The sequence below is a fragment of the Bombina bombina genome, chromosome 1, assembly GCF_027579735.1.
Source record: "Bombina bombina isolate aBomBom1 chromosome 1, aBomBom1.pri, whole genome shotgun sequence".
Taxonomy (NCBI): Eukaryota; Metazoa; Chordata; class Amphibia; order Anura; family Bombinatoridae; genus Bombina; species Bombina bombina.
This window is the reverse complement of record NC_069499.1, coordinates 435,487,039-435,501,247: the sequence shown is the minus strand read 5'-3', so window position 1 is coordinate 435,501,247 and position 14,209 is coordinate 435,487,039. Positions and strand designations below refer to the sequence as shown.

Sequence of the window (14,209 nt, the reverse complement as noted above, 5' to 3'; positions counted from 1 at the left end):
AGCAATCAATGTTGATGAATTTCACTGCCTGCTTTCTCTCACTCAAGTCCATGTCAGGAGCGCTGCTATAAGACTGTCACACTTGAGCGGCTGTGTTCTGTTCAACAGCATGGATTTTGGAGGTAAGATTGTTTACATTTTTACACATAAAACACTATAACAGGGTCATAGTGTGGCTACCTTGATAGGATCAAGGGTTAAAATCTTCTGAAGGGGTTTATTGAACAGTTGTGGTTAATTAATCAGTGTATTAATTATTTACATGCTGCTTTGTGTGACTTTCCTGGGCTGATAAACTGTGTGTTTTTGGCTGGAATAAACAGGTTTAACTTTTAAGTTATACTTTCGTTTTTGAAAGTGTTGCACAGCTCCTGTTACTTGCTGTACTTGTAATAACAAGGGAAGTACTGTCTTGCACTCCATGTGACCGGGTGTGGTCTATGTTCATTTCCTCCATTCTGGCTGAGACTTGAACCTGAGGATAACGTTTCCTCTGTTAACTTTCTGGGTCTAGGAGGTGGTGAGTGCCCCAGCCATTGGGAGTATTAAGGTGCAGCTTTCTATAATAAAAAAACAAAACAACAAAAAAAAAAATGTATTTGTGTTTTGTGGGTATAACTTGAACTATGGAGGACTCTGATATGTTAGAAGGTACTCCTTCTGTAGTAAATCATACCTCTTTATATTGTGAGGAGGCCATGGTTTTCCCGCCTATTCAATTATGTTCCACATGCATTAACACCATTATAAAGTCTGTGAAGGGAGACAAGCCTGCTAAGGCTCTTAGTCTCTCTGAGCCATCTACCTCTCAGGACTCGGCGTCCCGTGAGGTTACTACCTTACTACATTATCCACTTCACATGCAATTCACCGTAGCACATCTAATTCTCCATCCGGAGGGGGCCTTCTTCCTGTGGACTTTGCCACACAGTTTCAAACAGCTGTCTGCGGCCCTCAGTGCGTTACCTCGCTCTAAAAATGCAAGAGAAAGGTTAACCCTTTAATGACCACAGCACTTTTCCATTTTCTGTCCGTTTGGGACCAAGGCTATTTTTACATTTTTGCGGTGTTTGTGTTTAGCTGTAATTTTCCTCTTACTCATTTACTGTACCCACACATATTATATACCGTTTTTCTCGCCATTAATTGGACTTTCAAAAGATACCATTATTTTCATCATATCTTATAATTTACTATAAAAAAAATTATAAAATATGAGGAAAAAATTAAAAAAACACACTTTTTTTAAATTTGACCCCCAAAATCTGTTACACATATACAACCACCAAAAAGAAAACATGCTAAATAGTTTCTAAATTTTTTCCTGAGTTTAGAAATACCCAATGTTTAGATGTTCTTTGCTTTTTTTGCAAGTTATAGGGCCATAAATACAAGTAGCACTTTGCTATTTCCAAACCACTTTTTTTCAAAATTAGCGCTAGTTACATTGGAACACTAATATCTTTCAGGAATCCCTGAATATCCATTGACATGTATATATATATTTTTTAGAAGACATCTCAAAGTATTGATCTAGGCCCATTTTGGTATATTTCATGTCACCATTTCACCGCCAAATGCGATCAAATAAAAAAAATTGTTCACTTTTTCACAATTTTATTCACAAACTTTAGGTTTCTCACTGAAATTATTTACAAACAACGTATGCAATTATAGCATAAATGGTTGTAAATGCTTCTCTGGGATCCCCTTTGTTCAGAAATAGCAGACATATATGGCTTTGGCTTTGCTTTTTGGTAATTAGAAGGCTGCTAAATGCCACTGCACACCACACGTGTATTATACCCTGCAGTGAAGGGGTTAATTAGGGAGCATGTATGGAGCTTCTAGGGTTAATTTTAGCTTTAGTGTAGTGTAGTAGACAACCCCAAGTATTGATCTAGGCCCATTTTGGTATATTTCATGCCACCATTTCACCGCCAAATGCGATCAACTTAAAAAAAACGTAACATTTTTCACAATTTTAGGTTTCTCACTGAAATTATTTACAAACAGCTTGTGCAATTATGGCACAAATGGTTGTAAATGCTTCTCTGGGATCCCCTTTGTTCAGAAATAGCAGACATATATGACTTTGGCGTTGCTTTTTGGTAATTAGAAGGTCGCTAAATGCTGTTGCCCATCACACGTGTATTATGGCTAGCAGTGCAGGGGTTAATTAGGTAGCTTTTAGGGAGCTTGCAGGGTTAATTTTAGCTTTAGTGTAGAGATCAGCTTCCCACCTGACACATCCCACCCCCTGATCCCCCCCAAAACAGCTCTCTAACCCTCCCCCTCTGCCTTATTGGGGGCCATCTTGGGTACTGGCAGCTGTCTGCCAGTACTTAGTTTGCAAAAAAAAAAAAAAAAAATTTCTGTAGTGTAGCTTCCAACCCCCACCACCTAACTGATTTTTTTAATCATCTTTTGCCCCACTTTATTTAATTTTGGGACACATTTTTTCTGTAGTGTAGCGGTTCCCACCCGCTCCCTCCCCGTGCACGCGCCCGCCCCCCCCGTGCACGTGCGCGCGTCTTTGCGCGCCCCCAGCCATCCCCGCCCATGATCCCGCCCCCCTCCACATCACCAGGGCCATCGATGGCCGCCTCCCACACAGGCTCCCACCCACCAACGAGGAAAGACACCGATCTCCGGTGCAGAGAGGACCACAGAGTGTCTCTCTCTTCATCGGATGGCTACAAAAGGTTATTGCAGGATGCCTCCATATCGAGGCATCACTGCAATAACCGGAAAGCAGCTGGAAGCGAGCAGGATCGCTTCCAGCTGCTTTCCACACTGAGGGCGTGCAGGGTACGTCCTCAGGCGTTAACTGCCTTTTTTTTGAGGACGTACCCTGCACGTCCTCGGTCGTTAAGGGGTTAAACATAGCTCTCCTGACCCGGAGTCATCTAAATATTTATCGGATTTAGCTATTATGTCCCAGTTATCCAATGATGAGTTAACCTCTGTAGCTTCAGAGAATGAACTTTCTGGGTCGGAGTCCTTAGCGTCTAAGCCTCCTGCTGCAGAGAAATTGTCCTTTAGATTTTAAAATTTAACACTTGCGTTTTTTATTAAAGTAGGTTCTGTCTACGTTAGAGGTTCCAGAGGATGTGCTGCCTGAAGATTCTATGATACCTAAATTAGACAGAGTTTACGAAGACAGGAAAATTCCTTTGACTTTTCCTATGCCAGTTAAGATGGTGAACATTATTAAGAACGAATGGGAAAGAATTGATCCGTCCTTTTCCCCCCTCGTCTACTTTTAAAAAGTTGTTCCCAGTCCCGGACTCTCAACTGGATTTGTGGGGCTCCATTCCTAAGGTGAATGGTGCTATCTCTACGCTTGCTAAACATACTACTATACCTCTTGAGGATAGTTCTTTGTTCATCGAGGCGATGGATAAGAAAATGGAAACATTTCTGAGAAAGATGTTTCAACATACAGGATTTTCGTTTCAACTGGCGGCTGCAGTTGCCGTGGTTTCCGGAGTGGCTATCTACTGGTGCGACGCGTCAGAACTCATTGAGGTGGAGTCTCCCCTTGAGGATATTCAAGACAGAATTAAAGCTCTGAGAATTGCTAATTCTTTTATCTGTGATGCGAACATACAAATTATTCGCCTAAATGCAAAGGCCTCTGGCTTTGCGGTCCTAGCCTGCCAGGCGCTCTGGTTGAAGTTTTGGTCTGAAGATATGACTTCTTAGTCCAGACTCCTTTCTCTTCCCTTCAAGGGAAAGATTTTATTTGGTCCAGGCCTGGACTCCATTATTTCTATAGTTACTGGAGGCAAGGCTGCCTTCCTACCACAAGATAAGAAGAACAAGTCTAAGGGACGAAAATCTTCTTATTTTTGTTCATTTTGTTCTGACAAATCCCAATGACAACAATCCTCCTCCAAGCCCGAGCAACCTAAGAGTACTTGGAAGCCGGCTCAGTCCTAGAATAAATCCAAGCAGAATAAGAAGCCTGACGAAAACAAATCGGTATTAAAGGGTGGCCCCCGATTCCGGGATCGGATCGTGTATGGGGCAGACTGTATCTTTTTTTTCAGACACCTGGTTCAAGGTGGTACAGGATCCGTGGGTCCTGGAGGTGGTATCTCAGGGATACAAGATAGACTTCAAATCTCATCCACCACGGGGCATATTCCTTCTCTCGAATCTGTCTTCCAGATACGAAAAGAGGGTTGCCTTTCTAGGGCGTGTTCGAGATCTATCCTCCTTAAGAGTTGTTGTCCCGGTGCCTATCAAAGAAAGAGGTTTGGGGTTTTATTCAAACCTTTTCGTGTTCCCAAAGAAGGAGGGAACTTTCTGCCCAATTCTAGACCTAAAGTGCTTAAACAAGTTTCTCAGTGTCTCTTTCTTCAAGATGGAGACAATTAGGTCCATCCTTCCTTTAATTCAGGAAGGCTAGTTTATGACCACTATAAATCTGAAGGATGCTTAACTTAATGTTCCAATCCACAGGGAACACTTTAAATTTCTGAGGTTTGCATTCCTGGACCAGCCCTTCCGTTTGGCCTAGCTACTGCTCCAAAAATCTTTACAAAGGTTCTGGAAGCTCTTCTAGCCATTGCCAGAACTCAGAGTATTGCAGTAGCCCCATACTTGGACGATATTCTGGTACACGCACCATCCTTTTGTCTTGTGGATCCACATTCCGGGTGTGGACAACTGGGAGGTGGATTTTCTCAGCAGGCAATCCTTCCATCCTCCATCACAAGGTGTTTACAGACATATGCAGCAAGTGGGGGATGCCGGAGATAGGTCTCATGGTGTCCCGTCTCAATACCAAGCTACCCAGGTATAGGTCGAGGTTGAAGGATCCCCAAGCGGATCTAATAGATGCACTAGTAGTGCCCTGGAGGTTCAAACTCATATATCTTTTTTCCTCCATTACCGCTTCTACCTTGAGTGGTGGCCCACATCAAGCAGGAGCAGGTATCAGTAATCCTGATTGCGGCATTATGGCCGTGAAGGACGTGGTTCGCCGATCTAGTGGGGATGTCCTTATCTCCTCTGTGGAAGTTACCTTGTTGCAGAGACCTGCTGATACAAGATCCATTTGTTTATCAAAATCTAGATTCTCTGAGGCTGACTGTGTGGAGATTGAACGCTTAGTCTTAGCCAAGAGAGGTTTCTCTGAGAGTGTCATTGATACTCATATTCAAGCTCGTAAACCAGTTACTCAGGGAATCTACCACAAGGTGTGGAGGACCTACTTATTCTGGTTTGAAGAGCGGGGTTTTTCCTGGCACAGAGTTAAGGTTGCCAGGATCTTATCTTTTCTCCAGAATGGACTGGAGAAGGGTCTTTCTGCTAGTTCCCTGAGGTTACAGTTTTCGGCCCGGTCTTTTTTATTGCACAAGAGACTGGCTGAGCTTCCAGACATGTTGTTAAGGCTCTGATTAGGATCATACCTGTGTTTAGATTTGGGGCTCCTCCTTGGGTACAGTTTTCGGCCCGGTCTTTTTTATTGCTCAAGAGACTGGCTGAGCTTCCAGACATGTTGTTAAGGCTCTGATTAGGATCATACCTGTGTTTAGATTTGGGGCTCCTCCTTGGAGCCTAAATCTTGTTCTTCTGGTTTTGCAACAGGTTCCATTTGAGCCTCTGCATTCCGTTGACATTAAATTTTTATCTTGCAAGGTTCTCTTTTTAATGGCTATTGCCTCTGTGCACAGAGTTTCTGAGATCTCTGCTTTGCAATGTGAGCCCCTTATCTGATTTTTCATGCAGATAAGGCAGTTTTACGTACTTAATTAGGTTTTCTTCCTAAGGTTGTGTCAGATCGCAACATCAATCAGGAGATTATGGTTCCTTCCTTGTGTCCTAATCCTCCTCCATCGAAGGAATGCTTACTTCACAATGTGGATGTGGTTTGCACCTTGAAGTTCTATCTTCAGGCTACTAAGGAGTTTAGACAATCTTCCTCTTAGTTGTCTATTCGGGGAAGCGTAAGGGGCAGAAGGCTACTTCAACTTCCCTATCTTTTTGGTTAAGGAGTGTCATCCGCTTAGCTTACGAGACAGCGGGACATCCTGAGAGGATAACGGCTCATTCCACTAGAGCAGTGGCTTCCTCTTGGGCTTTTAAGAACAAGGCCTCTATGGATCATATTTGTAAGGCGGCTACCTAGTCCTCCTTACATACTTTTTCAAAATTTTACAAGTTTGATGTTTTTGGCTAAAGCAGCTTTCAGGAGAAAAGATTTGCAGGCTGTGGTGCCCTCAGAATAGGGTCGGCCTCTTCCTTTTTGTTCCATCCCGTTATTCATTCAGTGTCCTCTGGAGCTTGGGTATAGTTTTCCCAACAATAAGGAATAAAGCAGTTGACTCTCCCTATCTTAGGAAGGAAAACATAATTTATGCTTACCAGATAAATTCCTTTCCTTCCGGATAGGGAGAGTTCACGGCCCCCGCCTGTTTATTCTATGGGCGGTCCCCTATTATTTATTTTATTCTTCTGGCATCATTTATACCCTAATGTTTCTCCTACTTTTGCCTCGGCAGAATTACTGGTGTAATGAGGAAGTGGGATGGATATTTAAGCCTTTGGCTGGGGTGTCTTTGCCTTCTCCTGGTGGCCAGATGTGGTATTTCCCAACAGTAAGGAATGAAGCCGTGTACTCTCCCTATCCAGAAGGAGAGCAATTTATCTGGTAAGCATAAATTATGTTTTTTTTACAATGTAGGTACAGTAGGAAAAAAAAAACAGCTGAACTTGAATTTTATCAGCATGCACATTTTTATTACCATATTGAAATATCTTATATATTGTAATAACCTTTATATAGAATTTGCTGTGTATTTTAAAAGGTAAGCCAATCTATTTTTCAATCAGTTGATTTTGTTTGGGATGTATAGTTTTGGTTACTTAAATTGACTGCACTGGTTTAAAATCACTAGTTAGTATTAGTTAGGTCTCCAAAAATTATTTTTTACACTATAGATAAAAATAAACACTACAGATGCTAAATTAAACATGCTTTAAAATAAGACATAGAAATTTGACTATTAGTAAATAAGAATAAGAAAATGTAATTTGATTTAAAACACATCGATATGCATATATATTTATATATTTATATCTGATGAAACCTGTATTGATCGTCAGCATACTGAAGTATCTTCTGCTAATGAGGATTTCTCTGGCTCAGAGGATCCTACTTCATAGTCTGAAATTGATAAATCAACCTTTCTTTTTAAGATTTAATATATTTGTTCTTTATTAAAGGAAGTATTGTTTACTTTGGTTATTGAGGAATCTAGTTCTTTTGATAACAAGAATAACAAACGTTTGAATTCTGTTTTTAAAACTTCTGAGGTTGCTCCTGAAGTTTTTCCTATTCCAAATGCTATCTCTCATATGGTTACTAGGGAATGGTCTAAACTTGGTGCTTCTTTTAACCCTTCTAGGTTTAAATAATTATATCCTTTACCTGTGGCTAATTTCTTTCATGTAATTAGCAAGAGTCCATGAGCTAGTGACGTATGGGATATACATTCCTACCAGGAGGGGCAAAGTTTCCCAAACCTCAAAATGCCTATAAATACACCCCTCACCACACCCACAAATCAGTTTTACAAACTTTGCCTCCTATGGAGGTGGTGAAGTAAGTTTGTGCTAGATTCTACGTTGATATGCGCTCCGCAGCAGGTTGGAGCCCGGTTTTCCTCTCAGCGTGCAGTGAATGTCAGAGGGATGTGAGGAGAGTATTGCCTATTTGAATTCAATGATCTCCTTCTACGGGGTCTATTTCATAGGTTCTCTGTTATCGGTCGTAGAGATTCATCTCTTACCTCCCTTTTCAGATCGACTATATACTCTTATATATACCATTACCTCTACTGATTCTCGTTTTAGTACTGGTTTGGCTTTCTACTACATGTAGATGAGTGTCCTGGGGTAAGTAAGTCTTATTTTCTGTGACACTCTAAGCTATGGTTGGGCACTTTTTTATAAAGTTCTAAATATATGTATTCAAACATTTATTTGCCTTGACTCAGGATGTTCAACGTTCCTTATTTCAGACAGTCAGTTTCATATTTGGGATAATGCATATGATTAAATCATTTTTTCTTACCTTAAAATTTGACTTTTTCCCTGTGGGCTGTTAGGCTCACGGGGGCTGAAAATGCTTCATTTTATTGCGTCATTCTTGGCGCTGACTTTTTTGGCGCAAATTTTTTTTTCTGTTTCCGGCGTCATACGTGTCGCCGGATGTTGCGTCATTTTTGACGTTTTTTTGCGCCAAAAGTGTTGGCGTTCCGGATGTGGCGTCATTTTTGGCGCCAAAAGCATTTAGGCGCCAAATAATGTGGCCGTCTTTCTTGGCGCTAAAAAAATATGGGCGTCACTATTGTCTCCACATTATTTAAGTCTCATTATTTATTGCTTCTGGTTGCTAGAAGCTTGTTTTCTGGCATTTTTTCCCATTCCTGAAACTGTCATTTAAGGAATTTGATCAATTTTACTTTATATGTTGTTTTTTCTATTACATATTGCAAGATGTCCCACGTTGACAATGAGTCAGAAGATACTTCTGGAAAATCGCTGCCTGGTGCTGGATCTACCAAAGTTAAGTGTATCTGCTGTAAACTTGTGGTATCTGTTCCTCCAGCTGTTGTTTGTACTGAATGTCATGACAAACTTGTTAATGCAGATAATATTTCCTTTAGTAATGTTACATTACCTGTTGCTGTTTCATCAACATCTAATACTCAGAGTGTTCCTGATAACATAAGAGATTTTGTTTCTAAATCCATTAAGAAGGCTATGTCTGTTATTCCTCCTTCTAGTAAACGTAAAAAGTCTTTTAAAACTTCTCATTTTTCAGATGAATTTTTAAATGAACATCATCATTCTGATTCTGATAATGGTTCTTCTGGTTCAGAGGATTCTGTCTCAGAGGTTGATGCTGATAAATCTTCATATTTATTTAAAATGGAATTTATTCGTTCTTTACTTAAAGAAGTCTTAATTGCATTAGAAATAGAGGATTCTGGTCCTCTTGATACTAAATCTAAACGTTTAAATAAGGTTTTTAAATCTCCTGTAGTTATTCCAGAAGTTTTTCCTGTCCCTGATGCTATTTCTGAAGTAATTTCCAGGGAATGGAATAATATGGGTAATTCATTTACTCCTTCAAAACGTTTTAAGCAATTATATCCTGTGCCATCTGACAGATTAGAGTTTTGGGACAAAATCCCTAAGGTTGATGGGGCCATCTCTACTCTTGCTAAGCGTACTACTATTCCTACGGCAGATAGTACTTCCTTTAAGGATCCTTTAGATAGGAAAATTGAATCCTTTCTAAGAAAAGCTTACTTGTGTTCAGGTAATCTTCTTAGACCTGCTATATCTTTAGCAGATGTTGCTGCAGCTTCAACTTTTTGGTTAGAAGCTTTAGCGCAACAAGTAACAGATCATAATTCTCATAGCATTATTAATCTTCTTCAACATGCTAATAATTTTATTTGTGATGCCATCTTTGATATCATTAGAGTTGATGTCAGGTATATGTCTCTAGCTATTTTAGCTAGAAGAGCTTTATGGCTTAAAACTTGGAATGCTGATATGTCTTCTAAGTCTACTTTGCTTTCCCTTTCTTTCCAGGGTAATAAATTATTTGGTTCTCAGTTGGATTCTATTATCTCAACTGTTACTGGAGGGAAAGGAAATTTTTTACCACAGGATAAAAAATCTAAAGGTAAATTTAGGTCTAATAATCGTTTTCGTTCCTTTCGTCACAATAAGGAACAAAAGCCTGATCCTTCATCCTCGGGAGCGGTATCAGTTTGGAAACCATCTCCAGTCTGGAATAAATCCAAGCCTTTTAGAAAACCAAAGCCAGCTCCTAAGTCCACATGAAGGTGCGGCCCTCATTCCAGCTCAGCTGGTAGGGGGCAGATTACATTTTTTCAAAGAAATTTGGATCAATTCCATTCACAATCTTTGGATTCAGAACATTGTTTCAGAAGGGTGCAGAATTGGCTTCAAGATAAGGCCTCCTGCAAAGAGATTTTTTCTTTCCCGTGTCCCAGTAAACCCAGCGAAGGCTCGAGCATTTCTGAAATGTGTTTCAGATCTAGAGTTGGCTGGAGTAATTATGCCAGTTCCAGTTCTGGAACAGGGGCTGGGGTTTTTATTCAAATCTCTTCATTGTACCAAAGATGGAGAATTCCTTCAGACCAGTTCTGGATCTAAAAATATTGAATCGTTATGTAAGGATACCAACATTCAAAATGGTAACTGTAAGGACTATCCTGCCTTTTGTTCAGCAAGGGCATTATATGTCCACAATAGATTTACAGGATGCATATCTGCATATTCCGATTCATCCAGATCACTATCAGTTTCTGAGATTCTCTTTCCTAGACAAGCATTACCAGTTTGTGGCTCTACCGTTTGGCCTAGTAACAGCTCCAAGAATTTTTACAAAGGTTCTCGGTGCCCTTTTGTCTGTAATCAGAGAACAGGGTATTGTGGTATTTCCTTATTTGGACGATATCTTGGTACTTGCTCAGTCTTCACATTTAGCAGAATCTCATACGAATCGACTTGTATTGTTTCTTCAAGATCATGGTTGGAGGATCAATTTACCAAAAAGTTCATTGATTCCTCAGACAAAGGTAACCTTTTTAGGTTTTCCAGATAGATTCAGTGTCCATGACTCTGTCTTTGACAGACAAGAGACGTCTGAAATTGATATCAGCTTGTCGAAACCTTCAGTCACAATCATTCCCTTCGGCAGCCTTATGCATGGAAATTCTAGGTCTTATGACTGCTGCATCGGACGCGATCCCCTTTGCTCGTTTTCACATGCGACCTCTTCAGCTCTGTATGCTGAACCAGTGGTGCAGGGATTACACAAAGATATCTCAATTAATATCTTTAAAACCGATTGTACGACACTCTCTGACGTGGTGGACAGATCACCATCGTTTAGTTCAGGGGGCTTCTTTTGTTCTTCCAACCTGGACTGTGATTTCAACAGATGCAAGTCTGACAGGTTGGGGAGCAGTTTGGGGGTCCCTGACAGCACAAGGAGTTTGGGAATCTCAGGAGGTGAGATTACCAATCAATATTTTGGGAAGCGGATTATCTCAGCCGCCAAACGTTACATCCGGGCGAATGGTCTCTTCACCCAGAGGTATTTCTTCAGATTGTTCAAATGTGGGGACTTCCAGAAATAGATCTGATGGCTTCTCATCTAAACAAGAAACTTCCCAGGTATCTGTCCAGATCCAGGGGTCCTCAAGCGGAAGCAGTGGATGCATTGTCACTTCCTTGGAAGTATCATCCTGCCTATATATTTCCGCCTCTAGCTCTTCTTCCAAGAGTAATATCCAAGATTCTGAAGGAATGCTTGTTTGTTCTGCTGGTGGCTCCAGCATGGCCTCACAGGTTTTGGTATGCGGATCTTGTCCGGATGGCCTCTTGCCAACCGTGGACTCTTCCGTTAAGACCAGACCTTCTGTCGCAAGGTCCTTTTTTCCATCAGGATCTCAAATCCTTAAATTTAAAGGTATGGAGATTGAACGCTTGATTCTTAGTCAAAGAGGTTTCTCTGACTCTGTGATTAATACTATGTTACAGGCTCGTAAATCTGTATCTAGGAAGATATATTATAGAGTCTGGAAGACTTACATTTCTTGGTGTCTTTCTCATCATTTTACCTGGCATTCTTTTAGAATTCCGAGAATTTTACAGTTTCTTCAGGATGGTTTGGATAAAGGTTTGTCTGCAAGTTCCTTGAAAGGACAAATCTCTGCTCTTTCTGTTCTTTTTCACAGAAAGATTGCTAATCTTCCTGATATTCATTGTTTTGTACAAGCTTTGGTTCGTATAAAACCTGTCATTAAGTCAATTTCTCCTCCTTGGAGTTTGAATTTGGTTCTGGGGGCTCTTCAAGCTCCTCCATTTGAACCTATGCATTCATTGGACATTAAATTACTTTCTTGGAAAGTTTTGTTTCTTTTGGCCATCTCTTCTGCTAGAAGAGTTTCTGAATTATCTGCTCTTTCTTGTGAGTCTCCTTTTCTGATTTTTCATCAGGATAAGGCGGTGTTGTGAACTTCTTTTCAATTCTTACCTAAGGTTGTGAATTCTAACAACATTAGTAGAGAAATTGTGGTTCCTTCATTATGTCTTAATCCTAAGAATTCTAAGGAGAAATCATTGCATTCTTTGGATGTAGTTAGAGCTTTGAAATATTATGTTGAAGCTACTAAGAAGTTCCGAAAGACTTCTAGTCTTTTTGTTATCTTTTCTGGTTCTAGGAAAGGTCAGAAGGCCTCTGCCATTTCTTTGGCATCTTGGTTGAAATCTTTAATTCATCATGCTTATGTCGAGTCGGGTAAAACTCCGCCTCAAAGGATTACAGCTCATTCTACTAGGTCAGTTTCTACTTCCTGGGCTTTTAGGAATGAAGCTTCTGTTGATCAGATTTGCAAAGCAGCAACTTGGTCTTCTTTGCATACTTTTACTAAATTCTACCATTTTGATGTGTTTTCTTCTTCTGAAGCAGTTTTTGGTAGAAAAGTACTTCAGGCAGCGGTTTCAGTTTGATTCTTCTGCTTATAATTTCAGTTTTTTTCATTATAAGATTTAAACTTTATTTTGGGTGTGGATTATTTTTAGCGGAATTGGCTGTCTTTATTTTATCTCTCCCTCTCTAGTGACTCTTGCGTGGAAAGATCCACATCCTGGGTAGTCATTATCCCATGCGTCACTATCTCATGGACTCTTGCTAATTACATGAAAGAAAACATAATTTATGTAAGAACTTACCTGATAAATTCATTTCTTTCATATTAGCAAGAGTCCATGAGGCCCACCCTTTTTGTGGTGGTTATGATTTTTTTGTATAAAGCACAATTATTCCAATTCCTTATTTTTTATGCTTTCGCACTTTTTTCTTATCACCCCACTTCTTGGCTATTCGTTAAACTGATTTGTGGGTGTGGTGAGGGGTGTATTTATAGGCATTTTGAGGTTTGGGAAACTTTGCCCCCCCTGGTAGGAATGTATATCCCATACGTCACTAGCTCATGGACTCTTGCTAATATGAAAGAAATGAATTTATCAGGTAAGTTCTTACATAAATTATGTTTTTTGTTCAACAAGGTAATTTTTTGTCCACAATAGACGTACAGGATGTTTATCTTCATATTCCGATTTATCCAGATCACTATCGTTTTCTGAGATTCTCTTTTCTAGACAAGCATTACCAATTTGTCGCTCTTCCGTTTGGCCTAGTGACAGCTCCGAGAATCTTTTCAAAAGTTCTCGGTGCCCTTTTATCTGTAATCAGAGAGCAAGGTATTGCAGTGTTTCCTTATTTGGACGATATCTTGGTACTAGCTCAATCTTTTCATTTAGCAGAATCTCACATGAAACCACTAGTGTGGTTTATTCAAAGACATGGTTGGAGGATCAATTTACAAAAAAGTTTCTTGATTCCTCAGACAAGAGTCACCTTTTTAGGTTTCCAGATAGATTCAGTGTTTATGACTCTTTCTCTGACAGACAAGACACGAATGAAGTTAGTTTTAGCTTGTCTAAACCTTCAGTCTTTATCATTCGCTTCAGTGGCTATGTGCATGGAAGTTTTAGGTCTCATGACTGCAGCATTGGACGCGATCCCCTTTGCTCGTTTTCATATGAGGCCTCTACAGCTTTGCATGTTGCACCAATAGTGCAGGGATTATACTCAAATATCACATCTGATATACTTAAATCCCAGCACTCAACTCTCTCTGACTTGGTGGTCGGACCATCACCTTATTGTTCAAGGGGCCTCATTTGTTTGTCCTACCTGGACTGTGATCATAACAGATGCAAATCTTACAGGTTGGGGAGCTGTCTGGGGGTCTCTGACAGCACAAGGAGTTTGGAAACCTCAAGAGGTGAGGTTACCAATCAATATTTTAGAACTCTGTGCTATTTTAAGAGCTCTTCAGGTGTGGCCTCTATTGAAGAGAGAATTTTACATTCGTTTTCAAACAGACAATATCACAACAGGGGCATATGTTATTCATCAAGGAGGGACTCACAGTTCTTCAGCAATGAAAGAAGTATCTCAGATACTTTCTTGGGTGGAATCCAAATCTTGTCAAATATCTGCGATTCATATCCCAGGTGTAGATAATTGGGAAGCGGATTATCTCAGGCTTTACATCCGGGGGAATGGTCTCTCCAT

At 40.2% G+C, this 14,209-nt stretch overlaps 1 protein-coding gene across 1 annotated transcript in view; it reads left to right on the top strand.

Annotated features, from left to right (window-relative positions):
• TTC21B (tetratricopeptide repeat domain 21B) overlaps positions 1 to 14,209 on the top strand; it is a 397,674-nt gene that overhangs the window by 174,893 nt on the left and 208,572 nt on the right. The gene's annotated exons all lie outside the window — the stretch shown is intronic.